This window comes from Mangifera indica, chromosome 16 (genome assembly GCF_011075055.1).
Source record: "Mangifera indica cultivar Alphonso chromosome 16, CATAS_Mindica_2.1, whole genome shotgun sequence".
In the NCBI taxonomy this organism is placed as follows: domain Eukaryota; kingdom Viridiplantae; phylum Streptophyta; class Magnoliopsida; order Sapindales; family Anacardiaceae; genus Mangifera; species Mangifera indica.
Window position 1 is genome coordinate 7,562,932 of NC_058152.1, and position 16,428 is coordinate 7,579,359.

Below are 16,428 nucleotides of genomic sequence, written 5' to 3' on the forward strand. Positions count from 1 at the left end.
AAAAATTGATACCTGCATTGATGGCTGTTTCAACCTTTATGTGACCTGAGATAGTATGTTATCTAACTTTCATGAGATGACACAAACATAAACAATGGAAATCTAAGTAATGAGGCTACTAAGGATTTTGACTGTAATTATTGTTTGCAATAAAAGGAGAGAGTGCAGAACTACTGGTTAAAGTTTTGTGTTTTGTGTATGGTTATTCTTTTTATGCAAAAAATCATGTCTTATATATATGTGCAAGTATTTGAGCACTGCTAAAATTCTAAGCTTACATGACACCTTCAACACACAAATGCACAACTGGTATGAAAGATTGTCCAGCCAGCATCCATTAAGGTCATTTACACGGCTGGCACACATACATGTACCGATTGACATAGCCATAAACTTATAAGGCTAGCATATATATATGCGTCAGTTGACATGTTTATGTTACAAGGTGTTAGCAGACATCATGCATTTGGATGGTCAAAACATCTCTCACCAAGTGCACAGTTGACATTTAGTCAAGGCATGGTCAAACTAAGTCTTTTCAACCCGTTAGGAAAACCTAGTCCATTAGTGATCATTTTCTCTTGGCCTTGAACACTAGAATTATCAACAAACAATAAACTCTTCTGAGTTTGATTTAATTCCTTTATGCATGTGATCCATAAACTCTCTATAGAGTCAGTAGTATTCAAATTCATGACGAATTTGGACACAGATCAAGATTAGCCTCTAGTAAAGATCATGGCCACTCGAACAATAAAGTATTAATAGATATCTCTTAAGCTTTTGCAACATCACAATTATATGTAATTCAGTCTTTTCGTCAACCAATATCTCTTAAGGCTAAGACATAGAAGTATGTCTTTCTCATTAGTTTCTAAGTATGAATTGATACACATCAATGACTAACACGAATTGGACTACAACCTCATCCCATTGTGGCCACAGATTCAAGTAGTTATAGATATCATTTAATATTCTCATGTGAGATATCTTCTTCTATGCTCAAGAGTAACGAATCTTTTATCGATCAACCATAGCCTTCATGTATTTCACGATATGGCCAATTACTATTTTTATAGTTACCCCAATTATAGTGGCACATTAGATAGTGTCAAACCATACTGCTCCTTATAGAAGACAATCTGACAACCTCAAGTTAAAGAATTACATGCACCTATAATGTTCAGAGGATTTATTCTATAGACACTACAACTATCATCTATATAGATATCCTTTGATCAAGTTAGTTTGATGAACACGTCTATAACATGCATTTATATGTTACACTAAGTTATCTATAACAACTTTGACATATCATCCTAGATACATGTGCGATGGTAGGGGAGGCTGAAGTCTCACTACTTTTTGGCCAAGGCGGACTCATTGACAACTAAAAACTAATTAAAGGTTGTGGAAAAGGTCATAAAGTTGTTTGAGATAACAAATTATGGAAAGATCTAATATGTTACCTACTTGATGAGAGTTAATGCTAAGATTTAGTGGTAGGCACTGAAAGATACCCAATAGACTGATTTAATGACTTAAGCCGAGTTTAGGGAGGCCTTTGAGAAAGAATTTATGTCACCAAATATTTTATATGTTTGGGTTCATGAGTATTTAAATTTGAGACAAGAACACATGACAAAAAGAGAGTTCTTCATTAGACTTAATGCATTGGCCTGATATACCCTACGTGTAACAAGCACAGACAAAGGAAAGATAAAGATTTTCCTCAATAGGCTATAATCAAATATTGCAAAAGATATGCTGACTAGTGACAACCTTTCTAAATCTTATATAGAGGTATTGGGTAAAACCTAATGGTCAGAAGCCATGAGATTGAGGATGGGCTGAAAGAGGGGAAAACAGTATAAGTCTACCCTACTAGTGCCAAGATATAACTAGTGCACCCATAAAGGTAATTGAGACAGTAAAGGAAACAGAAACCTTTAGTCCTAAGATTCTAAAAAGCATTGGAAGGGTAAGAGTTGAGATGTGAGGAGAGGCCTAGGAGGCATGAGCAATCGAGGCAAAAGGAGAACCTTACCTATCATAAATATGACCATAGGCATTCTAATGAATGTATAACAAGTCAGAGGGTCTACTTTTAGTATAAACAGTTAGGTCATTTTGCCCATGAGTGCACAACAACAACATCAACCCCTATTAAGTAAACACTAGAAGGAGGACAAACTAGGGTTTATACAGTGACCCAGACTTAGGCTGAGACCAACCCATTTACTGTTGTGGGTCAATTAACTTTTCGTTGTTATCCATTATATGTATTAATTAATTTTAGTGCTACTCACAATTTTATTGTCCGAGGGATTATTAAGAGGCCCAAATTAGAGCCTATTTTTATAACTAACATTAGCATTAAGATGCTTGATAAAGATAAAATATTAAGCAACTAGATTATAATAGGTGAGTCAGTAGTCTTGGAAGTCCACCAGATGGTCATAGACTTGATCATGTTTGACATGTCATATTTTGACATCATCTTTGCCCTTAAACTTAATAATTTGCTTGTCCCCAAGCAGAAAGAAACAGAAGTGAAATCAAAGGGAAAAATAAAAGAACCAATAGGGTTTAGGTACTTAAATTCTTAAAATGACCTTATGTAATCAAAAACAAAAACTTGCTTTTCAAAAGCCTTAAATGCAAAAAACACTCTATCTTAGATCAAAAGAAAACAAGAGTCATAAAAATCAAATTGAAAATGTATGCAGTGGTCAATCACACCAAAACTATTGCACTTCAGATAGACAGATACGTACTTAGCAATCTTCATGGTCTTTAAATGAGGTCAAAAATCAAACAACCTTATCTCCACTAATAAAGATGCAATGCATTTCAAAAAGATTAATAGATCTTTATTTAGGTTGTAACATCGCTAGGGTATGGGTTAAAGAATAAAAGGATAAATAAATTAACAAATAAAATAAGTATACTATTAATAAGGGAAGTGAAGACCAACATGATCACAAAATAGAAATTAAAAAATATTAATATAAATTGCACTAATACTACGTGAAGAGATTTTTTCTTTTCTTTTCCTCTTTTTTTTTCACATAATATTTTTTTCTTCTTTTCTTTTCATATATTTTTTTTCATTTTCTTTTTTTCTTCATTCTCTTTTCTTTTTCATTTTTCATTTTTTTTATATATACATGTATAAATATACATATTTCTTTCAAAAATTCCCTAAATTTATTTCTTTGTACATAGGGCATAATGAGTAATAATACTATGATTTTCTCATTTTTTTTCTTTCTCCATTTTCAATTGATCTAAAAATCTCATGCAAATCCATTTATTTCATCAATAATATAACTCATGTAAAGGGTTTGTTAAACATATTTATTAGCTAGGTTGGTGATTGACGGTTAAAACAAAGAAAATGCAAAGGTTGTAAATAAAACATAGGTTCCCTGTTTTCAGTACCATTGGAGATGCCATTAGATAGGTATCACTCACCTTTGTTTTGTTGATGATCTAATGGTATTTTGTCATGCATATGCCTTCTCTATAGGGGTTATCAAGTCTTCTCTAGATAAGTTTGCTAGGGTGTCTGGTCTAGTCACTAATTCAGAAAAGAGTTATCTGTTCTTGTCGGGTGTTACCGAGGATACACGGATACAGATTTAGGCTATTTTGGGGTTTCAGTTGGGTTATCTTCCCATTCGATATTTGGGGGTACCGTTGGTTACTAGTCTTCGACATTCTGACTGTCAGCCATTGATTGAGAGGATTCTTGTTAGGATTAGGCTCTAGACTTCTGCCTCTCTTACATATGTTAGGAGCTTGCAGTTGATCAAATCAGTCTTGTTTTCTATACAGGTTTATTCGTCTTCCATGTTCATCCTTCTGTCAATTACTATAAGGAAGATTGAGAGTATCTTACGGGGGTTTCTGCGGGGTGGCACTTCATTCTCATACTTAGGGGCAAAGGTGGATTGGGCATCTATTTGTTACCCTCTGAGGGAAGGGGGTTTGGGAATTAAGAGGTGCAAGGACTGAAATAAGGTGAAAGTGTTGAAACACGTTTGACGGCTTTTGACTGATCATTCTTCCATTTGGACTTCTTGGGTTCACAGGGTTCTTCTTAGAGGTTGCTCATTTTGGCATGCCAGAGTTCTTTCAGGGGTTTCTTAGGCTTACAAGAAAATTCTTATGAGTAGAGATTGGTGTAGGGGTCTATTTGTTAGCTGCATTGGTGATGGTTAGGACACTTCCCTTTGGCTTGATTATTGGCTTCCATAGGGCTGGTTATGTGATCTCTTCTCTTTTCGAGTCTTGTCAGCCACAGGTCTTACTTGGGATGCTAAGGTTTCTGATATCATTCCTGATGGCATGTGGGTATTTTCTCAGAGTTGTTCGGTGCTCCAGCATATTTGGGATTCTATTCATTTCTTCCCATGCATTGGGATTTTTGATCACCTTGTCTGGAAAGGTCACCCATCTGACAAGTTTTCTATTGATTTTGCTTAGGATCTGATATGGCTCCGATGAGATGTTAATTCTATCCATCACGTGCTTTGGTTTTCGGGCCACATTCCATGACACTTTTTTATTTTATGGCTTGCCACTATTGGTCATCTTCGTACCATGGATCGCCTCCAGCATTATGGGATAGTACACTCTGCAGTTTGTGTTTTATGTAAGTCAGCTGTTGAGATTCATGACCATCTTTTCTTTAGCTGTGATTTCTTTACTTACGTTTGGGGGGAAATTACAACTAGAACTCTTCAGGCATGGTCGAGCTTCTCATGGTCCTCCCTTGTTCATTGGGCTTCCTTATACCTTAGGTGGAGGAAGGACTTTGGGCATCTTATTTCACGGTTATCCTTGTTAGCAACAGTTTATTTCCTTTGGTATGAGAGGAATAACCGGGTGTTCCATCAGGCTAGTAAGCATTGCAAAAAGGTTGTTCGGGATATTTGTGATGTTGTCCGCGCCAGGATTATTTTTATAGGGCACAACTATGATGTCTTGCCACAGTTTCAGGCTATATGGCATTTGCCAAGCTAGTTTTTTTTTAAGCTTTTTGTATTTTTGGTTTTTGTTTTGTTATCAATTTATGACATTTTTGTGTTTGCTTTACATTTGAGCATTGATGTTACTTGGGGTATGCCCCTCGTATTTTGTACTATATTTTTTCTTTTATAAAATCTTTTAATTTCTCCAAAAACAAAAGAAATGGCTCGAAGGGCTAACAAAAAATTAAAAATTTATAAAGGTTAGCTAAAAGAACAAGGCATTTGGTGATATACAAACAATCAAACAAATGCCTATATCATATCCCTTATCAATGCATGTAACTTTTTATTTTGCCTCGAAAGACTAAATGACAAATTCTAAGACTCATGAAACATTAGAAAATATATCTAAGCATAGATAAGCCCTTTCTAAGTAAGTATGCATAATTTCAAAATAATGACCATATGCATAACAAACTCTAAACGATAAATGCAACAATCGTAATTTTATCATCAATCATGAATGTATCAATACTCTTTGCCTTTTATGAACAAAATATGGATTCAATTTTTAGAGGTGCTCTAATCATTCAAATCACCCAAAAACATTTTCACAAATGTGTCTTTTGAGGTACTAAAAAGTGAATTTACAAAATTTAGTCTAAAGTCAAAGAAGACATAAACAAATATGGGTTTAATCAAAACTAAATATTGACATTAACTGTAATATAAAAGTTAAATTTCAAAAACTGAAAATAAAACTGCATGAAAACAAACCTAAGTGAAATTGGAATGCAAAAACAAAATTTAAAAATTGAAAATAAAATTGCAAAATTAAAACTAAAGACTCCCCCCACACTTAGGACAAAATATTGTCCTCAATGTTTATGCACATTGCAGCAATAAAATGCCAAAATATTAACAATGGTTAGAAAACTCCCTGGATATTTTTAGATATTGCTGTTGTCGATCAAGACATTCCAAATAGCAGTATCAACACATTAAAAAAAAACAAAACTCTTGTTGCTAAATAACAATTCAGTCTTTGCTGATCATCCAAAAAGAAATAAAATATCTAACAATAAATTGAATAGTTTAAATATCATAAATGAAATCTCAAACAGGCACATCAGCAAAATATTAACTTATCAGCTAAATATTGACCAATTTGCAAAAAAATATTTATCTATAAATGTAACAAAATCAACATTAAAATAATAAACCAAGAATTCCTCATATTTACCATTTTATCTAACAGCACAACACAAGCTCTAAAAAAATCTGCATAAAATGTATCCACAAGCTCAACGAAACCATAATCAAAACAATAAACATCCTGTAAATAATCCACATTAACCACAACGTCAAAAATCTAGTAACTCAATAATTCCTTCATTTCAACAATTTTTTCAGCAGCAATCATCAGTACATTCAATTCAAACTCAATCTAATCCAGCAAATCTATTTATCAATGCAAACAAAAGGCTGCATAAACAATTAGAAATATGAACAAAAGTGTTTGATTCTAACCATTTTGGAGCAAGAAATTGGTGCAATTTTTTTTTTTTTTTGAAAGAAAATGGTTGAACGCTCACTGCTTTTGCTGGAGAAATGACTTGCTGCTTCGTTGGGGAAAAAATAGAGGACATGCTACTGTATTAAGCCGCGTTGCTGTGGCTGAAGGAGGCTGACGCGTCTGTGAGGGAAGTGAAGTGGCTCTTGCTTGTAGAAGGAGCAAGATGATTTTTGTGAGGGAATGAAGATGGGCTAGACCTGGCCACGGCCGGTTTGGCCCGTGAACCGGACTGAAACCGGCCCTTGGCCCGTGAACCGGACTGAAACCGGCCCGGATAAAACCGGAACCGGAACCGGCAGACCCGAAACTGGATTGAACCGGAACCGAAACCGTGGTTCTACGGTTCGGTTCCGGTTCACATAAATTGGAACCGTAAAACCGCCGGTTCACACCGGTTTATAAACCAGACATTTACTGTGCTGAACCGAAAAAATTTTGAATTTTTTTTGAATTTTTTTAATTTTTTTTGAATTTTATTTAAAAAGCCAACGGTTCAATTTGCAGGGGACGGTCCCTTGCAATTTTTAGAATTTCAATTCACCCCCCCATTTTTAATTTTTTTCAAAAAAGTTTTTTTTTTATATATACCCCTTCAAATTCTATTCTCTCAAATCTCAATCTCTCTACTCTCTCACTCAATCCTTCAAACTCTCATTCTCATTCTTTAAACTCTTAATATTCTCTCAATCTTTCAATTCAATCAAATTTTCTTAAATTTAATTAAATTCTTTCTTAATTTTTTATTAATTTCAATTTCAATTTTTTTTATACAATTCATAATTAATTATAGAATTTATTTCTATAATTAATTTTATTTATTATTTATTTATTATCTTTTATAATTAATCATATAATTTATTTATATAATTAATTTTATTTATTATCAAAAAATGACAAGTAATGAAAATTCTTCTGGTAATAGGAGATTTGGTCAATATTCACATATATCAAATATGAATGAAAATCAATTTGTAGATGATTTTCATTCACAAGAAAGTGAAAACCAATATGAAGAGGTGGAACAACAACAACAACACCAATGAAGAATCGCTTGATTTAACTACGGATAGTTCGATGACGACGGGAAAAAATACTCAAGATAGTGGAGGTGAATGATAAGGTAAGAGGGTACTGTCAGCTATTAGATATGTAAAGGTAAGAAAACTATGTTGACTTTGATTCTTCTAAACCCCAAGAAGATACGTAGGAAACTTAATTGAAAAATTAAGTCCAAGACTTTCTTTTAATTTTCAATTATTGTAATTAATAATTTAAAAATTAAATCAAGATTATGTATTAGAATTGACGATTCAATATCGGTTCCAAACCGAAACCGTCGGTTCCGAACCAGGACTATAAACCAGAACTGGCGGTTTCGAACCGTGGACAAACCGTCCTGTTACAGTTTCAGTTCAGGGTCTTTATATTTTCGAATCGTGAACCGGTGGTTTCGAACCGAAACTGACGATTCATGAACCATGACCAGGTATAAGATGGGCTGTTGGGGTAGACAAAGACAGGTGACGTGGCAGCTTGTGGAAAAGTGGGGTTGCTGCTGATATGGTTTTAAGAAGGAATAAGCAAAGAAATTTTCACAGGTAACGCGTGCTTCAGTGTGGGGAGATGAGGCTAACGCGGATCGAGCTAATAGCTGACGCGTGGCAGAACTGTTGTGGGAAACTTGGATGCTGCGCTGTGTAGGAGAATATTGAAGGAAGCCTGACCCGTGCTGCTGCTTTATAAAGAAAGAGAGAAGAAAATGCGCTATTGTCGGGAGAAAGAAGAGGAAAGGCAACGGGAGCAAAAGGCTGAAATGGGGGAGGTAAAACAGAGGGCAGGGTTTTAAACGTATATATATATGAGAAAAATAAAATAAAAGATAAATTAAAACAAAAATTAAAAAAAAGATAGATAAAATGAAAAAAAAGAAATAAAACAAAACCCAAAACACCCTATTCTATTTTTCGAAAGACCAAATATGAATACTTTTATGCCCACATTTGATGTCCATAAATACTAGTCCTGTCAACTCAAAATACAATTATTAAGGAAATTCAAATTTTACAATCTTCGTCAACTAATTCAACGCCACAAAGGAATCAATCAACCTAATTAATAGTTAGAACACAATTAATCAAATAAATATCAACCAATGAAAACATCAAATTGAACAAGATTTAATTGTACCCCCATTTGTAAGTTAAAAATACTCCTTATGTCCAAGCTTGTACTTCAATTGTTTGACGTTCCAAAATCAACCTAAAATAAATTAAAAGAACAATTTTAAACTAAATATAGGAAGAGTTATTCATCAATAAACTAAAAGGAAATAGAGTAAGGAAAGGAAAACTTGGGTTGCCTCTCAAGAGGCTAATTTATGGTGTTTAACTTGACCCCAATTTATAAAAATCAAGGTGGATGATCAAGTAATAGGCGAGAAACACTAGTGTCAATTAGTTCACTATTAAGATAAAGCTTCAATCTTCGCCCATCTACTTTGAAAGATTTTGATTTGTCACTCCACACCTCAACATCTCCATTCGAGAACACTTTCATCACCTTGAAAGGTCCAAACCATCTTAACTTGAGCTTGTTTGAAAAGAATTTTTCCCTTGAATTAAAAAGTAGTACCATGTCACCTTCACAAAATTCTTTCTTTAGAACATGCTTGTTATGCCATCTTCTTGTAGACTTTGGCATTTTCATAGGCTTTTAGTTTGAATTCATCTTACTCATCCAATTGAAGAAGGCGAGTCTCATCTTTTATCGTAGCTTCATATATGATCAACGTTTAAACTGGGTCTTCCAGATATTTCTTGTTAGATACCATATCCATGCATTTATCCGTACTATTAACCCTACAACATGAATTCACAATGTTAGATTGCTTAGAAATTTGGAAACATCAAATTCTATTTTTTCTTCTCCAATCTCAAAAGTGAGTTTTCCATTTTTCACATTAATGATTGCTCTCACTGTGGCTAAGAATGGTCTTCCTAGAATAAGAGGAATTTGAATCTCCTCTTCCATCTCCAAGACTATAAAATCTACAGGGATATAAAATTTTCCAACTTTAATTGGCACGTTTACCATTATCCCTGGAGGATACTTTATAGATTTATTTTTCTAATTGTAAGGTCATTGTTATAGGTTTTAATTCTCTAAGCTCCAATCTCCTGCAAATAGACAAAGGCATTAGACTTATACTTGCACCTAGATCACATAAAGCTTTATCACAAGATTCCTTACCAACTATACAAGGGATAGAAAAACTCCCTGGATTTTTGAGTTTTGGTGGTAGCTTATTTTGCAAAATGACACTAGACTCTTTTGAAAAAGCTACCATTTCAAACTCTTCAAGTTTCTTTTTATTTGAGAGGATATTTTTGAAAAAGTTGGCATATGCTGGCATTTGAGTTATAACTTCCATAGAAGGAATATTGAGATGTATTTGCTTGAAGACATAAAAAAACTTTCCCAATTGTTGATCAAGATTTGCCTTTTGGTATCTTTGAGGAAAAGGCAAAGGTGCAATATAGGTTTTGGATGGGACTATCTTTTTGGGAGCTTTTTGAACGTTTTCCTCAACCTTTTTTCGTAATGAGTCTTCCTTACCCAACTTTTTAACTTTTTTTTGCTTACCCTTCTCATCAACCTCATTTACAACCTTGCCTGCAAATTCACCCAAAAGTTTGCTGCTCATGGTGACAATTGCATTACAGTGTTCCCTAGGATTTTGAGGTTGGCTAGGTAACTTTTCTATTTCTCTAAAATTAGAAGCACTTGCTTATTAACACAATTGTACCTCAAGCATCTTATTATGTGTGGCTAATTCATCAACCTTGGTAGTGAGTTGTCTGATCACTTCGTCTTGGGCATTAGCTTTTTGTTTTTGCACGTGAATAAATTTCTCCATCATTAATTCCAAATTTGATTTCTACTCTTGAGGAGGTTGAGAGTGATATAAAGGTTGAGGGTTAGTGTTTCTAGCTTGAAACCCTAAAGGTGGCTGCCTAAAATTTTGCTTAGGTTTGGAAGTATTGGCTTGGTTTGACTATGTGAAGTTTGGGTAGTTCCTCAAACTTGGGTTATATGTATTTGAGTAAGGATTCCCCTATCCCTTTTGGTTGTAGTTGAAAAAATTCATTTGCTCATTTGTAGGCCCATGTGTATAGTGGGTACCTAAATGGCATTCGAACCTTAGATGATCTCCTTCACAAATCTCACAACTAGAAGTTCTTATAGCCTTCATATCTAATCTCTTTAATTTCTTTGTCAATACATTGAACTTAGCATTCACCATAGCATTTTCGTCCACCTCATGTACTCCCAAATATCTTCTTTGACTAGCTCTATTGTTAAACCATCAACAACTATTAGAAGTTATTTCTTTAATCAAGTGCAAAGCGACATAAAATGTTTTACCCACTAGTGACCCATTATTAGTTGCATCCAAAATATTTTTCAATGAGTAAGAAAGACCATTATAGAAAGTTTGAATAACTAGCTAGTCAGGCAAACCATGATGGGGATATTGTCTTTGCAAATCTTTAAACCTTTCCCAAGCTTTATATAAAGACTCGTCATCCCTTTGGTAAGAAGTAACGATCTCATTTCTTAATTTAATAATTTATAGGGTAGGAAATATTTTGCAAGGAAAGCTTGAGAAAGTGCTTGCCAAGCAGTAAATACACCAAGTGCCCTAGAATCCAACCAAACAGTCATTCTATCCCTCAATGAAAATGGAAATAGCTTTAATTTAATTGCATCTTCAAGAACCCCATTCATCTTGAATATGTCACATATCTAGGAGAAACGTGACAAGTGAACATATAGATTCTCATTTTCTAACCTTCCAAATTGATTTTGTTGTACCATCTGAACAATGGAATGTTTGATCTTAAAATTGTTAGCAACCACAACAAGCCTCATAACACTAGAATAACCATCAAATGTAGTAGGTATAACATAATCACAAAGTGTTTGTTGATTGTTGCTATTATCCTCCATGGAAACTTTTTGTCTTACTCGTTTTTCTTATCTATGTCTTCTAAAGTTTCTATCGATTTCTAGGGCAAAATTCAATAATTCTGGATTTCCATATCTGGTCATAAACCAATAGAGTACCTACAAGGGAAAAACAAAGACAATAGGAAATCAAATAGAACAAAAATAAAATGAAATAAAACTCTAGTTTGGCCAAACTATAAATTATACTAATATTAATAGAGTACCAATCACTGGTAACAGCGCCAAAAACTTGTTACCTATGGCTCGCAAGTATACGAGTCAATCAAGTAATATAGAAAGATATCGCTCTTACAAGGATTAGTTGTCGAGTACTAGTTCGTTTTATAATTTAAATTAGCTAGAGAAATAAAATGTTATTGATGAAAATTGAATTAAAATTAATTAAAATGCAAACTACCTAAGTTGAAATTAATAGAGGGAAATAAACACCTGACAAATTAAAAGTGAAATACCAATATAAAGAAGCCTAAGGTTTATGATTTCACTATCAATTACTCAAAAATCAATAACGAATCTAATTAAAATCAATGATAAGATGAATTATTGATGGTTAATTATCATATTTTACCCAATTCCTCTCTCAAGGTTAATTAGGCGGGTTAAGATTAAAAGCTCACCTTCTTTCATAGTATAATGTTAATCAAAACCCATTAATTTCTTTGACAATCAATTTACCCACAAAGTATTTATATTTATCTCTAAATAAAATCCTAGGTTTAGCAAAAGCATGAACCAATTAAGTATGCATTTCTCAATATCACACTTCAATCTACAAACTACCATTGGGCCCTAACACTAAACAAGAAATTAAAAACACAATTAGTAAATCAAACATTCATCACCATTAATTAATATTCAAAACCCATTACATAATATTTGAGAATTTATAAATTTATCATAAACCCTAGCAAAAGAAATTTGCTACTTATGGCTATGAAGCTCAAACTACAAGAATAAGTTGAAAAGAGCGACCTTTTGATCAGTAAAAGAAGATAATAAGAGAGATAGGAAAAACTCTAAGTTCTTGAAATCTTGATTCTCTTGGTCCTCTATTTTTAATCTTGAATCTTCACTCTTTTACTTGTTTCTCGGAGTTTTCTCTTTCTAAAAAAATCCGTTAGGCTATTGTATTTTGGTGATAAGAAAGTGGAGAAGACACAACTTTCTTTTTATATGCTGCCACTTAACCTATTTTCTATTTTTCTAAATATTATTTACACGCAATAATTATGGGCACCAATTATAGTCACAAGACTACCTATAATTAACCTTTGCCTCCTGATATAAAGTCTTCTTATTTGCTTGTTTAAGCTTCCATTTTCACTCTGAAAGGGCTTGAGTGTCTCTAAAGCATCTAAAAATATATTCAAAGCATAAAATAAGATCAAACCATCAAAATTAAAAAAAAATTAAATAATTTGATAAAATGGACTAAATTTACTTTAAAAACATACTATTATAACCCTATTTGTATGTATTTCTACATATATCAGGTGGATGCTACTTATCTCTTTTCATTGACAAATGTATCCTTACTTATGCCTAATATACTTCACCTTCGCTTTCAAAAACAAGCAAAGTACATTAGTTAAGTTAGACCCAATATAAACAACTCCTAGTTTTCCATTTGATAGAATTATACCTTTTTCTTTGGTGAACAAGGTTCCAACAAATATGGGCTTAATTAAGGCGTCATATTGGAAGGTAACAATTAGATCTTAGACATAATATTTAAATTTACGATTTTATTAATTAGTCTCATCAGATTTTAAACTGTATATTAGATGATATTTGCAAAATAAAACCTACACATACATTTTACAATGTAAACATAAAAGGTGCCAATACATTGCCATAACTAATGTGAAACCCCTCGAGCTAAGAGCAGTTCAATAATTATGTGGCTTTGTTTATTTGTTACATATTTATAAGAAAATAAAATAGCCTATTCTAAAGAGGAAAGGGGATAATGGTAGAGCGCACAGGTCTTGTTTAAGAAATACAACCCAAAAATGAAATAACATTAAAACCATCCATAAGGTTCATTGGTTGTGTATTGCACACCATGCATACATACATCCATACATACACATACCAATTAAAATAAAAATTTTGACTATTATTATCCAAAGTGTCAAATCACATTTTGGTCCTTGAAGTTTTACAAAATTATAGTCCATCCCTAAAGCTCAAAAAATCTCAATTCAATCCCAATTCAACAAAACAAGAAAAAATTAATATTTTTAACTTTGTGGGGCATGCAAGTAAATTATCTAGTCATGTTTTTGGAATTCACTAAAATTCTAGAATGATGCATGGCTGAATGGCATGACAGGGGCACAACTAGAAAACAACTTGGTGTATAGTTTGCATCATCCCAATGCAAAGCTAGACAAAAATTAATTCCTCCATTTTCTTTTCATTTTTTTCTTGGTCCAGCTACGACTAAGGCAAAATGGCTTGAAAAATGTCATTTGGCATCCATTATGTATGGTTAGAAGCAAACTGTGCATGGTGGTTTTCCCGTTACGGTTTTTTTGATTTTTCTAGCTACAAAAATTCCAAAAAACCTCATAATTTTTGGCATATGGACTACTAGGGTTATTAGTGTACACCCTAGGAACCATTCATGTTGTTAGTTCTGGGGGCATTTTAATCTTATATGTACATTTATGTGAATTATTAATGAAAGAAATAATCTTTTTGTTCATAAGCATAAGTTGTTTCCTTTATTTGTAATGATAGAAAGTATGTATGTGAACTGCCTAGATAACTCACTTAATATACAAATTGAGTCATCGAATTGTTCCGTACAAACATGCAATAACTAAGGTAATTATATCACATAGTAGGTATATCGAATACTTCTGTTGAATGTCATGAGATGACATTAATACGGATGATGATGATGGTCATTTCATTATGGTATTGGTATGGATTAATAGTTAGAGAACTGTTTTTCAAACATGATCAAATAGCAATAAGTCATATGGACATCAAATCATAGTCAACGAGTTATCGTAAGATCGAACTAGTGTATGAAGAAATCTTTTAACTTAAGACATCATGACGGATTTGATGCGAATACATGTAATTCATATGGTGTATATATACGAGGTTAATCAAACCCCATAAGACAAACCATATTGGTAATGTAATATTTGTATATGGAGAAAAATGATGCTCAAGATGAGATCCATTAACTAAAAAAGTATTGAGTTTTGAATATCTACAGGTTTGATCCGGATCTAGGTTTTAAAGTGAATATTTATGAATATTGAAAATCGAATCTCTACCCAGAGTGTAATGTAAATCAAATGAAGGATGTTCATAATGACAAGTTTCAAATATTCGAATCGATGACTTGTATAGAATCAAAATTATGGCTTTGATGATCCGTAAGTCTGAAATCAATCCGGATTTAACAATGAAATGATATTATCTACATGGAACATACGGCTGGGGATATTATGTTTGATAGAGTATTTCTTCATCATAGTTTCAAAGCTATGGAACATTGTTGATGATTGCCATAGTCGTTGGGTTTTTGGATGCCTTTTGGATCATCCGAAAGGAGACTTGCGACTATGCCATGGTGACCCTAAATGGTCACACTAATAAACCAAACTTTCAAGAGTTAGGACTAATTATCCAAGGTTTGTTAGCACCTTCCAAAGGATAATAATATTCATATAAATGTTATATGGGGAGCAAATATAACATTTTAAAGGTTAATATGTTGGTGAGATGAAACTAGGATGCCTAAAGTATATAATTGATGTACATGCATGACAAGTCCATAAATTGAGAATTTGTTAGGCAAAAAGAGAATTAACAAATTACATTTTGGCCTACCATTATAAAAAGGTGGATTTTAGTTCATTTAAACTAACCATAATTCATTTTGCAAAACACTTTCTCTCACTTAAAAGTAAAAACTCTCTCCTCTCTTTTTCTTTTGTCTCTTGGTCAAAGGTGAAAAGAGGCTTATGGTGGACTTGCTTTAGAGGTTTTTGCACTTTAGGAGCTCTTCCATTATCCTATTTTCCATAGAAGGCAAATAAGTATGTAATTTTTCCATCTTTCTTCTTTTGAGCTTACATGTCTTGATTTCTTCTCTTTCACCATGTATGATGTTTGTTTGCATCTTTATATTCATTTATTTTATCTTTTAGGGGTAAGGGAATACAACAAGTAAATCATAGTTACATTTGTGAAAACCCTCAAATCATGCTATCAACATGACTCGAAGGTGATTTCATATAACAATATGAAACATATGGCATTCGACCAAAATCAAACTAACATAAATCAACAAAACTCAAACAAAAATTCAAGAATCATAACTTGATAATTTGACACAATTTACATTGTACATGATACTCAAAAGATTGTGCAACAACATGATTGCGAATAATTTTTATCAATTTTAACTAGCTTGATTAATCCAATTACATGCAATCAACATATAAAATTAACCAAAAATAACAACAGGGATAAATTTTCATGAAAATATGCTAGGCGTGGCTATGATACCATTATAAGATACCTGTTTTAAAACATGTACTTATGAACATGCGAAAACACTCATAGAATTATACTTGCATTGATGACACATTCAACCTTCATGTTGTTATCCAAAATACGTTATCCAACCCTCACAGGGTAGTGCCTTGGTATATATGCAAAATAGAACACAAATAGAGGAAATCCAGGTGAAAAGGCTACTAGGGCTTTTGACTGGACTTATAACGTTCACGAGAAGGAGAGAAACAGAGGGAATGATGGTTGGGTTTTCTCTCTGCATTTTTTTATATATATATATTTTTTAAATTTCTACCT

At 33.0% G+C, this 16,428-nt stretch overlaps 1 non-coding gene across 1 annotated transcript; it reads left to right on the forward strand.

Moving 5' to 3' along the window:
• Positions 1-11,072: 11,072 nt before the first annotated feature.
• Positions 11,073-11,179, forward strand: LOC123199837. The gene has a single exon (XR_006498443.1). It is a non-coding gene; the product is annotated as a small nucleolar RNA R71 (small nucleolar RNA).
• The last annotated feature ends 5,249 nt before the right edge of the window (positions 11,180-16,428 follow it).